Source organism: Symphalangus syndactylus, chromosome Y (assembly GCF_028878055.3).
Source record: "Symphalangus syndactylus isolate Jambi chromosome Y, NHGRI_mSymSyn1-v2.1_pri, whole genome shotgun sequence".
Lineage (NCBI taxonomy): Eukaryota > Metazoa > Chordata > Mammalia > Primates > Hylobatidae > Symphalangus > Symphalangus syndactylus.
In genome coordinates, this window is record NC_072448.2 from 1,595,985 (window position 1) to 1,614,756 (window position 18,772).

Sequence of the window (18,772 nt, forward strand, 5' to 3'; positions counted from 1 at the left end):
GTGTGAAACTTATTTCTGATCTGTAAATTCAGTTAGCAGAGATAAAACATATTTTTGATTGAGCAGTTATGAAACACTCTTTCTGTAGAAAATGCAAGTGGAGATTCGGAGCGCTAAGAGGGTAATACTGGAAAAAGGAATGTCTCCAAATATAAACTACACAGAATCATTCTGTGAAACATCTTTCTGATCTGTGCATTCAGCTAACAGAGTTAAACCATACTTTTGAGTGAGCAGATCTGAACACTCTTTCTGTAGAAAATGCAACTGGACATTTGGAGCGCTAAGAGCGTAGTAGTGGAAAAAGGAATATATTCAAATATAAACTACACAGAAGCATTCTGTGAAACTTCTTTCTGATCTGAGCATTCAGCTAACAGAGTTAAACCATACTTTTGATTGAGCAGTTTTGAAACACTCTGTCTGTAGAAAATGCAACTGGACATTCGTAGCGCTAAGTGGGTAATAGTGGAAAAAAGAATATGCTCAAATATAAACTACACAGAAGCATTGTATGAAACTTCTTTCTGTTCTGTGCATTCAACTAACAGAGTTGAACCTTACTTTTGATTGAGCCTTTCTGAAACACTCTTTCTGTAGAAACTGCAATTGGACATTCTGAGCGCTAAGAGGCCTATAATGGGAAAAATAATATCTTCAAATAAAAACTACACAGAAGCATTGTGTGAAACTTCTTTCTGATATGTTCATTAAGCTAACAGAGTTAAACCATACTTTTGATTGCGCAGTTCTGAACACTCTTTCTGTAGAAAATGCAAGTGGACTTTCGGAGCGCTAAGAGGGTAATAGTGGAAAAAGGAATATATTCAAATATAAACTACACAGTAGCATTCTGTGAAACTTCTTTCTGTTCTGTGCATTCAACTAACAGAGTTGAACCTTACTTTTGATTGAGCCGTTCTGAAACACTCTTTCTGTAGAAACTGCAATTGGACATGCTAAACGCTAAGAGGCCTACATTGGGAAAAAGAATATCTTCAAATAAAAACTACAAAGATGCATTCTGTGAAACTTATTTCTGATCTGTAAATTCAGTTAACAGAGATAAAACATATTTTTGATTGAGCAGTTATGAAACACTCTTTTTGTAGAAAATGCAAGTGGAGATTCGGAGCGCTAAGAGGGTAATAGTGGAAAAAGGAATGTCTTCAAATATAAACTACACAAAATCATTCGGTGAAACTTCTTTCTGATCTGTGCATTCAGCTAACAGAGTTAAACCATACTTTTGATTGAGCAGATCTGAACACTCTTTCTGTAGAAAATGCAACTGGACATTTGGAGCGCTAAGGGCGTAGTAGTGGAAAAAGGTATATATTCAAATATAAACTACACAGAAGCATTCTGTGAAACTTCTTTCTGATCTGAGCATTCAGCTAACAGAGTTAAACCATACTTTTGATTGAGCAGTTTTGAAACGCTCTGTCTGTAGAAAATGCAACTGGACATTCGTAGCGCTAAGTGGGTAATAGTGGAAAAAAGAATATGTTCAAATATAAACTACACAGAAGCATTGTATGAAACTTCTTTCTGTTCTGTGCATTCAACTAACAGAGTTGAACCTTACTTTTGATTGAGCCGTTCTGAAACACTCTTTCTGTAGAAACTGCAATTGGACATTCTGAGCGCTAAGAGGCCTATATTGGGAAAAAGAACGTCTACAAATAAAAACTACACAGAAGAATTGTGTGAAACTTCTTTCTGTTCTGTTTGTTCCACTAAAAGAGTTGAACCTTAGTTTTGATTGAGCCGTTCTGAAACACTCTTTCTGTAGAAAATGCAAGTGGAGATTCGGAGCGCTAAGAGGGTAATAGTGGAAAAAGGAATGTCTCCAAATATAAACTACACAGAATCATTCTGTGAAACTTCTTTCTGATCTGTGCATTCAGCTAACAGAGTTAAACCATACTTTTGATTGAGCAGATCTGAACACTCTTTCTGTAGAAAATGCAACTGGACATTTGGAGCGCTAAGAGAGTAGTAGTGGAAAAAGGAATATATTCAAATATAAACTACACAGAAGCATTCTGTGAAACTTCTTTCTGATCTGAGCATTCAGCTAACAGAGTTTAACCATACTTTTGATTGAGCAGTTTTGAAACACTCTGTCTGTAGAAAATGCAACTGGACATTCGTAGCGCTAAGTGGGTAATAGTGGAAAAAAGAATATGTTCAAATATAAACTACACAGAAGCATTGTATGAAACTTCTTTCTGTTCTGTGCATTCAACTAACAGAGTTGAACCTTACTTTTGATTGAGCCTTTCTGAAACACTCTTTCTGTAGAAACTGCAATTGGACATTCTGAGCGCTAAGAGGCCTATATTGGGAAAAATAATATCTTCAAATAAAAACTACACAGAAGCATTGTGTGAAACTTATTTCTGATATGTTCATTAAGCTAACAGAGTTAAACCATACTTTTGATTGCGCAGTTCTGAACACTCTTTCTGTAGAAAATGCAAGTGGACATTCGGAGCGCTAAGAGGGTAATAGTGGAAAAAGGAATATATTCAAATATAAACTACACAGTAGCATTCTGTGAAAATTCTTTCTGTTCTGTGCATTCAACTAACAGAGTTGAACCTTACTTTTGATTGAGCCGTTCTGAAACACTCTTTCTGTAGAAACTGCAATTGGACATGCTAAGCGCTAAGAGGCCTATATTGGGAAAAATAATATCTTCAAATAAAAACTACACAGAAGCATTGTGTGAAACTTATTTCTGATCTGTAAATTCAGTTAGCAGAGATAAAACATATTTTTGATTGAGCAGTTATGAAACACTCTTTCTGTAGAAAATGCAAGTGGAGATTCGGAGCGCTAAGTGGGTAATACTGGAAAAAGGAATGTCTCCAAATATAAACTACACAGAATCATTCTGTGAAACATCTTTCTGATCTGTGCATTCAGCTAACAGAGTTAAACCATACTTTTGAGTGAGCAGATCTGAACACTCTTTCTGTAGAAAATGCAACTGGACATTTGGAGCGCTAAGAGCGTAGTAGTGGAAAAAGGAATATATTCAAATATAAACTACACAGAAGCATTCTGTGAAACTTCTTTCTGATCTGAGCATTCAGCTAACAGAGTTAAACCATACTTTTGATTGAGCAGTTTTGAAACACTCTGTCTGTAGAAAATGCAACTGGACATTCGTAGCGCTAAGTGGGTAATAGTGGAAAAAAGAATATGCTCAAATATAAACTACACAGAAGCATTGTATGAAACTTCTTTCTGTTCTGTGCATTCAACTAACAGAGTTGAACCTTACTTTTGATTGAGCCTTTCTGAAACACTCTTTCTGTAGAAACTGCAATTGGACATTCTGAGCGCTAAGAGGCCTATAATGGGAAAAATAATATCTTCAAATAAAAACTACACAGAAGCATTGTGTGAAACTTCTTTCTGATATGTTCATTAAGCTAACAGAGTTAAACCATACTTTTGATTGCGCAGTTCTGAACACTCTTTCTGTAGAAAATGCAAGTGGACTTTCGGAGCGCTAAGAGGGTAATAGTGGAAAAAGGAATATATTCAAATATAAACTACACAGTAGCATTCTGTGAAACTTCTTTCTGTTCTGTGCATTCAACTAACAGAGTTGAACCTTACTTTTGATTGAGCCGTTCTGAAACACTCTTTCTGTAGAAACTGCAATTGGACATGCTAAACGCTAAGAGGCCTACATTGGGAAAAAGAATATCTTCAAATAAAAACTACAAAGATGCATTCTGTGAAACTTATTTCTGATCTGTAAATTCAGTTAACAGAGATAAAACATATTTTTGATTGAGCAGTTATGAAACACTCTTTTTGTAGAAAATGCAAGTGGAGATTCGGAGCGCTAAGAGGGTAATAGTGGAAAAAGGAATGTCTTCAAATATAAACTACACAAAATCATTCGGTGAAACTTCTTTCTGATCTGTGCATTCAGCTAACAGAGTTAAACCATACTTTTGATTGAGCAGATCTGAACACTCTTTCTGTAGAAAATGCAACTGGACATTTGGAGCGCTAAGGGCGTAGTAGTGGAAAAAGGTATATATTCAAATATAAACTACACAGAAGCATTCTGTGAAACTTCTTTCTGATCTGAGCATTCAGCTAACAGAGTTAAACCATACTTTTGATTGAGCAGTTTTGAAACACTCTGTCTGTAGAAAATGCAACTGGACATTCGTAGCGCTAAGTGGGTAATAGTGGAAAAAAGAATATGTTCAAATATAAACTACACAGAAGCATTGTATGAAACTTCTTTCTGTTCTGTGCATTCAACTAACAGAGTTGAACCTTACTTTTGATTGAGCCGTTCTGAAACACTCTTTCTGTAGAAACTGCAATTGGACATTCTGAGCGCTAAGAGGCCTATATTGGGAAAAAGAACGTCTACAAATAAAAACTACACAGAAGAATTGTGTGAAACTTCTTTCTGTTCTGTTTGTTCCACTAAAAGAGTTGAACCTTAGTTTTGATTGAGCCGTTCTGAAACACTCTTTCTGTAGAAAATGCAAGTGGAGATTCGGAGCGCTAAGAGGGTAATAGTGGAAAAAGGAATGTCTCCAAATATAAACTACACAGAATCATTCTGTGAAACTTCTTTCTGATCTGTGCATTCAGCTAACAGAGTTAAACCATACTTTTGATTGAGCAGATCTGAACACTCTTTCTGTAGAAAATGCAACTGGACATTTGGAGCGCTAAGAGAGTAGTAGTGGAAAAAGGAATATATTCAAATATAAACTACACAGAAGCATTCTGTGAAACTTCTTTCTGATCTGAGCATTCAGCTAACAGAGTTTAACCATACTTTTGATTGAGCAGTTTTGAAACACTCTGTCTGTAGAAAATGCAACTGGACATTCGTAGCGCTAAGTGGGTAATAGTGGAAAAAAGAATATGTTCAAATATAAACTACACAGAAGCATTGTATGAAACTTCTTTCTGTTCTGTGCATTCAACTAACAGAGTTGAACCTTACTTTTGATTGAGCCTTTCTGAAACACTCTTTCTGTAGAAACTGCAATTGGACATTCTGAGCGCTAAGAGGCCTATATTGGGAAAAATAATATCTTCAAATAAAAACTACACAGAAGCATTGTGTGAAACTTATTTCTGATATGTTCATTAAGCTAACAGAGTTAAACCATACTTTTGATTGCGCAGTTCTGAACACTCTTTCTGTAGAAAATGCAAGTGGACATTCGGAGCGCTAAGAGGGTAATAGTGGAAAAAGGAATATATTCAAATATAAACTACACAGTAGCATTCTGTGAAAATTCTTTCTGTTCTGTGCATTCAACTAACAGAGTTGAACCTTACTTTTGATTGAGCCGTTCTGAAACACTCTTTCTGTAGAAACTGCAATTGGACATGCTAAGCGCTAAGAGGCCTATATTGGGAAAAATAATATCTTCAAATAAAAACTACACAGAAGCATTGTGTGAAACTTATTTCTGATCTGTAAATTCAGTTAGCAGAGATAAAACATATTTTTGATTGAGCAGTTATGAAACACTCTTTCTGTAGAAAATGCAAGTGGAGATTCGGAGCGCTAAGTGGGTAATACTGGAAAAAGGAATGTCTCCAAATATAAACTACACAGAATCATTCTGTGAAACATCTTTCTGATCTGTGCATTCAGCTAACAGAGTTAAACCATACTTTTGAGTGAGCAGATCTGAACACTCTTTCTGTAGAAAATGCAACTGGACATTTGGAGCGCTAAGAGCGTAGTAGTGGAAAAAGGAATATATTCAAATATAAACTACACAGAAGCATTCTGTGAAACTTCTTTCTGATCTGAGCATTCAGCTAACAGAGTTAAACCATACTTTTGATTGAGCAGTTTTGAAACACTCTGTCTGTAGAAAATGCAACTGGACATTCGTAGCGCTAAGTGGGTAATAGTGGAAAAAAGAATATGCTCAAATATAAACTACACAGAAGCATTGTATGAAACTTCTTTCTGTTCTGTGCATTCAACTAACAGAGTTGAACCTTACTTTTGATTGAGCCTTTCTGAAACACTCTTTCTGTAGAAACTGCAATTGGACATTCTGAGCGCTAAGAGGCCTATAATGGGAAAAATAATATCTTCAAATAAAAACTACACAGAAGCATTGTGTGAAACTTCTTTCTGATATGTTCATTAAGCTAACAGAGTTAAACCATACTTTTGATTGCGCAGTTCTGAACACTCTTTCTGTAGAAAATGCAAGTGGACTTTCGGAGCGCTAAGAGGGTAATAGTGGAAAAAGGAATATATTCAAATATAAACTACACAGTAGCATTCTGTGAAACTTCTTTCTGTTCTGTGCATTCAACTAACAGAGTTGAACCTTACTTTTGATTGAGCCGTTCTGAAACACTCTTTCTGTAGAAACTGCAATTGGACATGCTAAACGCTAAGAGGCCTACATTGGGAAAAAGAATATCTTCAAATAAAAACTACAAAGATGCATTCTGTGAAACTTATTTCTGATCTGTAAATTCAGTTAACAGAGATAAAACATATTTTTGATTGAGCAGTTATGAAACACTCTTTTTGTAGAAAATGCAAGTGGAGATTCGGAGCGCTAAGAGGGTAATAGTGGAAAAAGGAATGTCTTCAAATATAAACTACACAAAATCATTCGGTGAAACTTCTTTCTGATCTGTGCATTCAGCTAACAGAGTTAAACCATACTTTTGATTGAGCAGATCTGAACACTCTTTCTGTAGAAAATGCAACTGGACATTTGGAGCGCTAAGGGCGTAGTAGTGGAAAAAGGAATATATTCAAATACAAACTACACAGAAGCATTCTGTGAAACTTCTTTCTGATCTGAGCATTCAGCTAACAGAGTTAAACCATACTTTTGATTGAGCAGTTTAGAAACACTCTGTCTGTAGAAAATGCAACTGGACATTCGTAGCGCTAAGTGGGTAATAGTGGAAAAAAGAATATGTTCAAATATAAACTACACAGAAGCATTGTATGAAACTTCTTTCTGTTCTGTGCATTCAACTAACAGAGTTGAACCTTACTTTTGATTGAGCCGTTCTGAAACTCTCTTTCTGTAGAAACTGCAATTGGACATTCTGAGCGCTAAGAGGCCTATATTGGGAAAAAGAATGTCTACAAATAAAAACTACACAGAAGAATTGTGTGAAACTTCTTTCTGTTCTGTTTGTTCAACTAAAAGAGTTGAACCTTAGTTTTGATTGAGCCGTTCTGAAACAGTCTTTCTGTAGAAAATGCAAGTGGAGATTCGGAGCGCTAAGAGGGTAATAGTGGAAAAAGGAATGTCTCCAAATATAAACTACACAGAATCATTCTGTGAAACTTCTTTCTGATCTGTGCATTCAGCTAACAGAGTTAAACCACACTTTTGATTGAGCAGATCTGAACACTCTTTCTGTAGAAAATGCAACTGGACATTTGGAGCGCTAAGAGAGTAATAGTGGAAAAAGGAATATATTCAAATATAAACTACACAGAAGCATTCTGTGAAACTTCTTTCTGATCTGAGCATTCAGCTAACAGAGTTAAACCATACTTTTGATTGAGCAGTTTTGAAACACTCTGTCTGTAGAAAATGCAACTGGACATTCGTAGCGCTAAGTGGGTAATAGTGGAAAAAAGAATATGTTCAAATATAAACAACACAGAAGCATTGTGGGAAACTTCTTTCTGTTCTGTGCATTCAACTAACAGAGTTGAACCTTACTTTTGATTGAGCCTTTCTGAAACACTCTTTCTGTAGAAACTGCAATTGGACATTCTGAGCGCTAAGAGGCCTATATTGGGAAAAATAATATCTTCAAATAAAAACTACACAGAAGCATTGTGTGAAACTTATTTCTGATATGTTCATTAAGCTAACAGAGTTAAACCATACTTTTGATTGCGCAGTTCTGAACACCCTTTCTGTAGAAAATGCAAGTGGACATTCGGAGCGCTAAGAGGGTAATAGTGGAAAAAGGAATATATTCAAATATAAACTACACAGTAGCATTCTGTGAAAATTCTTTCTGTTCTGTGCATTCAACTAACAGAGTTGAACCTTACTTTTGATTGAGCCATTCTGAAACACTCTTTCTGTAGAAACTGCAATTGGACATGCTAAGCGCTAAGAGGCCTACATTGGGAAAAAGAATATCTTCAAATAAAAACTACACAGATGCGTTCTGTGAAACTTATTTCTGATCTGTAAATTCAGTTAACAGAGATAAAACATATTTTTGATTGAGCAGTTATGAAACACTCTTTTTGTAGAAAATGCAAGTGGAGATTCGGAGCGCTAAGAGGGTAATAGTGGAAAAAGGAATGTCTTCAAATATAAACTACCCAGAATCATTCGGTGAAACTTCTTTCTGATCTGTGCATTCAGCTAACAGAGTTAAACCATACTTTTGATTGAGCAGATCTGAACACTCTTTCTGTAGAAAATGCAACTGGACATTTGGAGCGCTAAGAGCGTAGTAGTGGAAAAAGGAATATATTCAAATATAAACTACACAGAAGCATTCTGTGAAACTTCTTTCTGATCTGAGCATTCAGCTAACAGAGTTAAACCATACTTTTGATTGAGCAGTTTTGAAACACTCTGTCTGTAGAAAATGCAACTGGACATTCGTAGCGCTAAGTGGGTAATAGTGGAAAAAAGAATATGTTCAAATATAAACTACACAGAAGCATTGTATGAAACTTCTTTCTGTTCTGTGCATTCAACTAACAGAGTTGAACCTTACTTTTGATTGAGCCGTTCTGAAACACTCTTTCTGTAGAAACTGCAATTGGACATTCTGAGCACTAAGAGGCCTATATTGGGAAAAAGAATGTCTACAAATAAAAACTACACAGAAGAATTGTGTGAAACTTCTTTCTGTTCTGTTTGTTCAACTAAAAGAGTTGAACCTTAGTTTTGATTGAGCCGTTCTGAAACACTCTTTCTGTAGAAACTGCAATTGGACATTCTGAGCACTAAGAGGCCTATATTGGGAAAAATAATATCTTCAAATAAAAACTACACAGAAGCATTGTGTGAAACTTATTTCTGATATGTTCATTAAGCTAACAGAGTTAAACCATACTTTTGATTGCGCAGTTCTGAACACTCTTTCTGTAGAAAATGCAAGTGGACATTCGGAGCGCTAAGAGGGTAATAGTGGAAAAAGGAATATATTCAAATATAAACTACACAGTAGCATTCTGTGAAAATTCTTTCTGTTCTGTGCATTCAACTAACAGAGTTGAACCTTACTTTTGATTGAGCCGTTCTGAAACACTCTTTCTGTAGAAACTGCAATTGGACATGCTAAGCGCTAAGAGGCCTATATTGGGAAAAATAATATCTTCAAATAAAAACTACACAGAAGCATTGTGTGAAACTTATTTCTGATCTGTAAATTCAGTTAGCAGAGATAAAACATATTTTTGATTGAGCAGTTATGAAACACTCTTTCTGTAGAAAATGCAAGTGGAGATTCGGAGCGCTAAGAGGGTAATACTGGAAAAAGGAATGTCTCCAAATATAAACTACACAGAATCATTCTGTGAAACATCTTTCTGATCTGTGCATTCAGCTAACAGAGTTAAACCATACTTTTGAGTGAGCAGATCTGAACACTCTTTCTGTAGAAAATGCAACTGGACATTTGGAGCGCTAAGAGCGTAGTAGTGGAAAAAGGAATATATTCAAATATAAACTACACAGAAGCATTCTGTGAAACTTCTTTCTGATCTGAGCATTCAGCTAACAGAGTTAAACCATACTTTTGATTGAGCAGTTTTGAAACACTCTGTCTGTAGAAAATGCAACTGGACATTCGTAGCGCTAAGTGGGTAATAGTGGAAAAAAGAATATGCTCAAATATAAACTACACAGAAGCATTGTATGAAACTTATTTCTGTTCTGTGCATTCAACTAACAGAGTTGAACCTTACTTTTGATTGAGCCTTTCTGAAACACTCTTTCTGTAGAAACTGCAATTGGACATTCTGAGCGCTAAGAGGCCTATAATGGGAAAAATAATATCTTCAAATAAAAACTACACAGAAGCATTGTGTGAAACTTCTTTCTGATATGTTCATTAAGCTAACAGAGTTAAACCATACTTTTGATTGCGCAGTTCTGAACACTCTTTCTGTAGAAAATGCAAGTGGACTTTCGGAGCGCTAAGAGGGTAATAGTGGAAAAAGGAATATATTCAAATATAAACTACACAGTAGCATTCTGTGAAACTTCTTTCTGTTCTGTGCATTCAACTAACAGAGTTGAACCTTACTTTTGATTGAGCCGTTCTGAAACACTCTTTCTGTAGAAACTGCAATTGGACATGCTAAACGCTAAGAGGCCTACATTGGGAAAAAGAATATCTTCAAATAAAAACTACAAAGATGCATTCTGTGAAACTTATTTCTGATCTGTAAATTCAGTTAACAGAGATAAAACATATTTTTCATTGAGCAGTTATGAAACACTCTTTTTGTAGAAAATGCAAGTGGAGATTCGGAGCGCTAAGAGGGTAATAGTGGAAAAAGGAATGTCTTCAAATATAAACTACACAAAATCATTCGGTGAAACTTCTTTCTGATCTGTGCATTCAGCTAACAGAGTTAAACCATACTTTTGATTGAGCAGATCTGAACACTCTTTCTGTAGAAAATGCAACTGGACATTTGGAGCGCTAAGGGCGTAGTAGTGGAAAAAGGAATATAATCAAATATAAACTACACAGAAGCATTCTGTGAAACTTCTTTGTGATCTGAGCATTCAGCTAACAGAGATAAACCATACTTTTGATTGAGCAGTTTTGAAACACTCTGTCTGTAGAAAATGCAACTGGACATTCGTAGCGCTAAGTGGGTAATAGTGGAAAAAAGAATATGTTCAAATATAAACTACACAGAAGCATTGTATGAAACTTCTTTCTGTTCTGTGCATTCAACTAACAGAGTTGAACCTTACTTTTGATTGAGCCTTTCTGAAACACTCTTTCTGTAGAAACTGCAATTGGATATTCTGAGCGCTAAGAGGCCTATATTGGGAAAAATAATATCTTCAAATAAAAACTACACAGAAGCATTGTGTGAAACTTATTTCTGATATGTTCATTAAGCTAACAGAGTTAAACCATACTTTTGATTGCGCAGTTCTGAACACTCTTTCTGTAGAAAATGCAAGTGGACATTCGGAGCGCTAAGAGGGTAATAGTGGAAAAAGTAATATATTCAAATATAAACTACACAGTAGCATTCTGTGAAAATTCTTGCTGTTCTGTGCATTCAACTAACAGAGTTGAACCTTACTTTTGATTGAGCCGTTCTGAAACACTCTTTCTGTAGAAACTGCAATTGGACATGCTAAGCGCTAAGAGGCCTATATTGGGAAAAAGAATATCTTCAAATAAAAACTACACAGATGCATTCTGTGAAACTTATTTCTGATCTGTAAATTCAGTTAACAGAGATAAAACATATTTTTGATTGAGCAGTTATGAAACACTCTTTCTGTAGAAAATGCAAGTGGAGATTCGGAACGCTAAGGGGGTAATAGTGGAAAAAGGAATGTCTCCAAATATAAACTACACAGAATCATTCTGTGAAACTTCTTTCTGATCTGTGCATTCAGCTAACAGAGTTAAACCATACTTTTGATTGAGCAGATCTGAACACTCTTTCTGTAGAAAATGCAACTGGACATTTGGAGCGCTAAGAGAGTAGTAGTGGAAAAAGGAATATATTCAAATATAAACTACACAGAAGCATTCTGTGAAACTTCTTTCTGATCTGAGCATTCAGCTAACAGAGTTAAACCATACATTTGATTGAGCAGTTTTGAAACACTCTGTCTGTAGAAAATGCAAATGGACATTCGTAGCGCTAAGTGGGTAATAGTGGAAAAAAGAATATGTTCAAATATAAACTACACAGAAGCATTGTATGAAACTTCTTTCTGTTCTGTGCATTCAACTAACAGAGTTGAACCTTACTTTTGATTGAGCCGTTCTGAAACACTCTTTCTGTAGAAACTGCAATTGGACATTCTGAGCACTAAGAGGCCTATATTGGGAAAAAGAATGTCTACAAATAAAAACTACACAGAAGAATTGTGTGAAACTTCTTTCTGTTCTGTTTGTTCAACTAAAAGAGTTGAACCTTAGTTTTGATTGAGCCGTTCTGAAACACTCTTTCTGTAGAAAATGCAAGTGGAGATTCGGAGCGCTAAGAGGGTAATAGTGGAAAAAGGAATGTCTCCAAATATAAACTACACAGAATCATTCTGTGAAACTTCTTTCTGATCTGTGCATTCAGCTAACAGAGTTAAACCATACTTTTGATTGAGCAGATCTGAACACTCTTTCTGTAGAAAATGCAACTGGACATTTGGAGCGCTAAGAGAGTAGTAGTGGAAAAAGGAATATATTCAAATATAAACTACACAGAAGCATTCTGTGAAACTTCTTTCTGATCTGAGCATTCAGCTAACAGAGTTAAACCATACTTTTGATTGAGCAGTTTTGAAACACTCTGTCTGTAGAAAATGCAACTGGACATTCGTAGCGCTAAGTGGGTAATAGTGGAAAAAAGAATATGTTCAAATATAAACTACACAGAAGCATTGTATGAAACTACTTTCTGTTCTGTGCATTCAACTAACAGAGTTGAACCTTACTTTTGATTGAGCCTTTCTGAAACACTCTTTCTGTAGAAACTGCAATTGGATATTCTGAGCGCTAAGAGGCCTATATTGGGAAAAATAATATCTTCAAATAAAAACTACACAGAAGCATTGTGTGAAACTTATTTCTGATATGTTCATTAAGCTAACAGAGTTAAACCATACTTTGATTGCGCAGTTCTGAACACTCTTTCTGTAGAAAATGCAAGTGGACATTCGGAGCGCTAAGAGGGTAATAGTGGAAAAAGGAATATATTCAAATATAAACTACACAGTAGCATTCTGTGAAAATTCTTGCTGTTCTGTGCATTCAACTAACAGAGTTGAACCTTACTTTTGATTGAGCCGTTCTGAAACACTCTTTCTGTAGAAACTGCAATTGGACATGCTAAGCGCTAAGAGGCCTATATTGGGATAAAGAATATCTTCAAATAAAAACTACACAGATGCATTCTGTGAAACTTATTTCTGATCTGTAAATTCAGTTAACAGAGATAAAACATATTTTTGATTGAGCAGTTATGAAACACTCTTTCTGTAGAAAATGCAAGTGGAGATTCGGAGCGCTAAGGGGGTAATAGTGGAAAAAGGAATGTCTCCAAATATAAACTACACAGAATCATTCTGTGAAACTTCTTTCTGATCTGTGCATTCAGCTAACAGAGTTAAACCATACTTTTGATTGAGCAGATCTGAACACTCTTTCTGTAGAAAATGCAACTGGACATTTGGAGCGCTAAGGGAGTAGTAGTGGAAAAAGGAATATATTCAAATATAAACTACACAGAAGCATTCTGTGAAACTTCTTTCTGATCTGAGCATTCAGCTAACAGAGTTAAACCATACTTTTGATTGAGCAGTTTTGAAACACTCTGTCTGTAGAAAATGCAACTGGACATTCGTAGCGCTAAGTGGGTAATAGTGGAAAAAAGAATATGTTCAAATATAAACTACACAGAAGCATTGTATGAAACTTCTTTCTGTTCTGTGCATTCAACTAACAGAGTTGAACCTTACTTTTGATTGAGCCGTTCTGAAACACTCTTTCTGTAGAAACTGCAATTGGACATTCTGAGCGCTAAGAGGCCTATATTGGGAAAAAGAATGTCTACAAATAAAAACTACACAGAAGAATTGTGTGAAACTTCTTTCTGTTCTGTTTGTTCAACTAAAAGATTTGAACCTTAGTTTTGATTGAGCCGTTCTGAAACACTCTTTCTGTGGAAAATGCAAGTGGAGATTCGGAGCGCTAAGAGGGTAATAGTGGAAAAAGGAATGTCTCCAAATATAAACTACACAGAATCATTCTGTGAAACTTCTTTCTGATCTGTGCATTCAGCTAACAGAGTTAAACCATACTTTTGATTGAGCAGATCTGAACACTCTTTCTGTAGAAAATGCAACTGGACATTTGGAGCGCTAAGAGAGTAGTAGTGGAAAAAGGAATATATTCAAATATAAACTACACAGAAGCATTCTGTGAAACTTCTTTCTGATCTGAGCATTCAGCTAACAGAGTTAAACCATACTTTTGATTGAGCAGTTTTGAAACACTCTGTCTGTAGAAAATGCAACTGGACATTCGTAGCGCTAAGTGGGTAATAGTGGAAAAAAGAATATGTTCAAATATAAACTACACAGAAGCATTGTATGAAACTTCTTTCTGTTCTGTGCATTCAACTAACAGAGTTGAACCTTACTTTTGATTGAGCCTTTCTGAAACACTCTTTCTGTAGAAACTGCAATTGGACATTCTGAGCGCTAAGAGGCCTATATTGGGAAAAATAATATCTTCAAATAAAAACTACACAGAAGCATTGTGTGAAACTTATTTCTGATATGTTCATTAAGCTAACAGAGTTAAACCATACTTTTGATTGCGCAGTTCTGAACACTCTTTCTGTAGAAAATGCGAGTGGACATTCGGAGCGCTAAGAGGGTAATAGTGGAAAAAGGAATATATTCAAATATAAACTACACAGTAGCATTCTGTGAAAATTCTTTCTGTTCTGTGCATTCAACTAACAGAGTTGAACCTTACTTTTGATTGAGCCGTTCTGAAACCCTCTTTCTGTTGAAACTGCAATTGGACATGCTAAGCGCTAAGAGGCCTATATTGGGAAAAAGAATATCTTCAAATAAAAACTACACAGATGCATTCTGTGAAACTTATTTCTGATCTGTAAATTCAGTTAACAGAGATAAAACATATTTTTGATTGAGCAGTTATGAAACACTCTTTCTGTAGAAAATGCAAGTGGAGATTCGCAGCGCTAAGAAGGTAATAGTGGAAAAAGGAATGTCTCCAAATATAAACTACACAGAATCATTCTGTGAAACTTCTTTCTGATCTGTGCATTCAGCTAACAGAGTTAAACCATACTTTTGATTGAGCAGATCTGAACACTCTTTCTGTAGAAAATGCAACTGGACATTTGGAGCGCTAAGAGAGTAGTAGTGGAAAAAGGAATATATTCAAATATAAACTACACAGAAACATTCTGTGAAACTTCTTTCTGATCTGAGCATTCAGCTAACAGAGTTAAACCATACTTTTGATTGAGCAGTTTTGAAACACTCTGTCTGTAGAAAATGCAACTGGACATTCGTAGCGCTAAGTGGGTAATAGTGGAAAAAAAAATATGTTCAAATATAAACTACACAGAAGCATTGTATGAAACTTCTTTCTGTTCTGTGCATTCAACTAACAGAGTTGAACCTTACTTTTGATTGAGCCTTTCTGAAACACTCTTTCTGTAGAAACTGCAATTGGACATTCTGAGCGCTAAGAGGCCTCTATTGGGAAAAATAATATCTTCAAATAAAAACTACACAGAAGCATTGTGTGAAACTTATTTCTGATATGTTCATTAAGCTAACAGGGTTAAACCATACTTTTGATTGCGCAGTTCTGAACACTCTTTCTGTAGAAAATGCAAGTGGACATTCGGAGCGCAAAGAGGGTAATAGTGGAAAAAGGAATATATTCAAATATAAACTACACAGTACCATTCTGTGAAAATTCTTTCTGTTCTGTGCATTCAACTAACAGAGTTGAACCTTACTTTTGATTGAGCCGTTCTGAAACACTCTTTCTGTAGAAACTGCAATTGGACATGCTAAGCGCTAAGAGGCCTACATTGGGAAAAAGAATATCTTCAAATAAAAACTACACAGATGCATTCTGTGAAACTTATTTCTGATCTGTAAATTCAGTTAACAGAGATAAAACATATTTTTGATTGAGCAGTTATGAAACACACTTTTTGTAGAAAATGCAAGTGGAGATTCGGAGCGCTAAGAGGGTAATAGTGGAAAAAGGAATGTCTTCAAATATAAACTACACAGAATCACTCGGTGAAACTTCTTTCTGATCAGTGCATTCAGCTAACAGAGTTAAACCATACTTTTGATTGAGCAGATCTGAACACTCTTTCTGTAGAAAATGCAACTGGACATTTGGAGCGCTAAGAGCGTAGTAGTGGAAACAGGAATATATTCAAATATAAACTACACAGAATCATTCTGTGAAACTTCTTTCTGATCTGAGCATTCAGCTAACAGAGTTAAACCATACTTTTGATTGAGCAGTTTTGAAACACTCTGTCTGTAGAAAATGCAACTTGACATTCGTAGCGCTAAGTGGGTAATAGTGGAAAAAAGAATATGTTCAAATATAAACTACACAGAAGCATTGTATGAAACTTCTTTCTGTTCTGTGCATTGAACTAACAGAGTTGAACCTTACTTTTGATTGAGCCGTTCTGAAACACTCTTTCTGTAGAAACTGCAATTGGACATTCTGAGTGCTAAGAGGCCTATATTGGGAAAAAGAATGTCTACAAATAAAAACTACACAGATGCATTCTGTGAAACTTATTTCTGATCTGTAAATTCAGTTAACAGAGATAAAACATATTTTTGATTGAGCAGTTATGAAAAACTCTTTTTGTAGGAAATGCAAGTGGAGATTCGGAGCGCTAAGAGGGTAATAGTGGAAAAAGGAATGTCTTCAAATATAAACTACACAGAATCATTCGGTGAAACTTCTTTCTGATCTGTGCATTCAGCTAACAGAGTTAAACCATACTTTTGATTGAGCAGATCTGAACACTCTTTCTGTAGAAAATGCAACTGGACATTTGGAGCGCTAAGAGCGTAGTAGTGGAAAAAGGAATATATTCAAATATAAACTACACAGAAGCATTCTGTGAAACTTCTTTCTGATCTGAGCATTCAGCTAACAGAGTTAAACCATACTTTTGATTGAGCAGTTTTGAAACACTCTGTCTGTAGAAAATGCAACTGGACATTCGTAGCGCTAAGAGGGTAATAGTGGAAAAAAGAATATGTTCAAATATAAACTACACAGAAGCATTGTATGAAACTTCTTTCTGTTCTGTGCATTCAACTAACAGAGTTGAACCTTACTTTTGATTGAGCCGTTCTGAAACACTCTTTCTGTAGAAACTGCAATTGGACATTCTGAGCGCTAAGAGGCCTATATTGGGAAAAATAATATCTTCAAATAAAAACTACACAGAAGCATTGTGTGAAACTTATTTCTGATCTGTAAATTCAGTTAACAGAGATAAAACATATTTTTGATTGAGCAGTTATGAAACACTCTTTCTGTAGAAAATGCAAGTGGAGATTCGGAGCGCTAAGAGGGTAATAGTGGAAAAAGGAATGTCTCCAAATATAAACTACACAGAATCATTCTGTGAAACTTCTTTCTGATCTGTGCATTCAGCTAACAGGGTTAAACCATACTTTTGATTGAGCAGATCTGAACACTCTTTCTGTAGAAAATGCAACTGGACATTTGGAGCGCTAAGAGAGTAGTAGTGGAAAAAGGAATATATTCAAATATAAACTACACAGAAGCATTCTGTGAAAGTTCTTTCTGATCTGAGCATTCAGCTAACAGAGTTAAACCATACTTTTGATTGAGCAGTTTTGAAACACTCTGTCTGTAGAAAATGCAACTGGACATTCGTAGCGCTAAGTGGGTAATAGTGGAAAAAAAAATATGTTCAAATATAAACTACACAGAAGCATTGTATGAAACTTCTTTCTGTTCTGTGCATTCAACTAACAGAGTTGAACCTTACATTTGATTGAGCCTTTCTGAAACACTCTTTCTGTAGAAACTGCAATTGGACATTCTGAGCGCTAAGAGGCCTATATTGGGAAAAATAATATCTTCAAATAAAAACTACACAGAAGCATTGTGTGAAACTTATTTCTGATCTGTAAATTCAGTTAACAGAGATAAAACATATTTTTGATTGAGCAGTTATGAAACACTCTTTCTGTAGAAAATGCAAGTGGAGATTCGGAGCGCTAAGAGGGTAATAGTGGAAAAAGGAATGTCTCCAAATATAAACTACACAGAATCATTCTGTGAAACTTCTTTCTGATCTGTGCATTCAGCTAACAGAGTTAAACCATGCTTTTGATTGAGCAGATCTGAACACTCTTTCTGTAGAAAATGCAACTGGACATTTGGAGCGCTAAGAGAGTAGTAGTAGAAAAAGGAATATATTCAAATATAAACTACACAGAAGCATTCTGTGAAACTTCTTTCTTATCTGAGCATTCAGCTAACAGAGTTAAACCATACTTTTGATTGAGCAGTTTTGAAACACTCTGTCTGTAGAAAATGCAACTGGACATTCGTAGCGCTAAGTGGGTAATAGTGGAAAAAAGAATATGTTCAAATATAAACTACACAGAAGCATTGTATGAAACTTCTTTCTGTTCTGTGCATTCAACTAACAGAGTTGAACCTCACTTTTGATTGAACCTTTCTGAAACACTCTTTCTGTAGAAACTGCAATTGGACATTCTGAGCGCTAAGAGGCCTATATTGGGAAAAATAATATCTTCAAATAAAAACTACACAGAAGCAATGTGTGAAACTTATTTCTGATATGTTCATTAAGCTAACAGAGTTAAACCATACTTTTGATTGCGCAGTTCTGAACACTCTTTCTGTAGAAAATGCAAGTGGACATTCGGAGCGCTAAGAGGGTAATAGTGGAAAAAGGAATATATTCAAATATAAACTACACAGTAGA